We start from the raw sequence: 906 nt of genomic DNA on the forward strand, positions 1-906 counted from the left end.
ATATATATATATATATATATGTATAAGGTGTAGTAAAAAGAAATCCATTGTTTTTCCAATAGATGGCTTTAGTAATGTGCATCTTGCGTTGTATAAGTGCATCGGTTTACGCTAGATGGCGTTATAAAAATAAGATTTCGTACTAAAAAAACTTCTCAGACAGTTTTGTGATTGTTTGACTCAGTATTGTTTGAGCGCGCGTCAAAGATGGATACCAGCAAAGAGAAAATACGCCATATTTTACAGTTTTTCATAAAGGCGAAAACGCAAGCCAGGCGGCTGAAAATGTGAATAGTGTTTATGGTCCTGATACTATAACAGCCAATCACGCGCAATTTTGGTTTCGTCGATTCCGTTCCGGTAATTTTGATGTCAAAGATGCATCACGCTCTGAAAGGCCAATTGTCAAAAATATCGATAAAATAATGGGAATCGTCGAGTCCGACCGTCATGTAAGCACTGTTTCGATTGCCCAGGAGCTAAACATTGCACAAAAAACCGTTTGGAACTATTTGAATAAGGCTGGATACAAAAATAAGCTCGATGTATGGATGCCACACGAGTTAACGCAAAAAACCTCATGGACCGAATTTCCATCTGCGAATCGCTGCTGAATCGCAACAAAATCGACCCATTTCTGCAGCGGATGGTGACTGGTGATGAAAAGTGGGTCACTTACGACAACGTCAAGCGAAAACGGTCGTGGTCGAAACGCAGTGAGCCGGCGCAAACGGTGGCCAAGCCAGGATTGACGGTCAGGAAGTCTTTGCTGTGTGTTTGGTAGGATTGGCAGAGAATCGTCCACTATGAGCTGCTCTCCTACGGCCAAACTCTTAATTCGGACCTGTACTGTCAACAATTGGACCGTCTAAAGGAATCAATCGCCCAGAAGCGGCCAGCTTTGGC

General features: G+C 42.7%; 1 protein-coding gene across 1 annotated transcript in view; it reads left to right on the top strand.

Annotated features, from left to right (window-relative positions):
* The window catches only part of LOC116853007 (solute carrier family 35 member G1-like), a 119150-nt gene that overhangs the window by 39969 nt on the left and 78275 nt on the right, over positions 1-906 (top strand). The window lies entirely within an intron of this gene.

Source organism: Odontomachus brunneus, unplaced genomic scaffold (genome assembly GCF_010583005.1).
Source record: "Odontomachus brunneus isolate Ranch 3 - 2012 unplaced genomic scaffold, Obru_v1 Obru_scaffold_266, whole genome shotgun sequence".
In the NCBI taxonomy this organism is placed as follows: Eukaryota; Metazoa; Arthropoda; class Insecta; order Hymenoptera; family Formicidae; genus Odontomachus; species Odontomachus brunneus.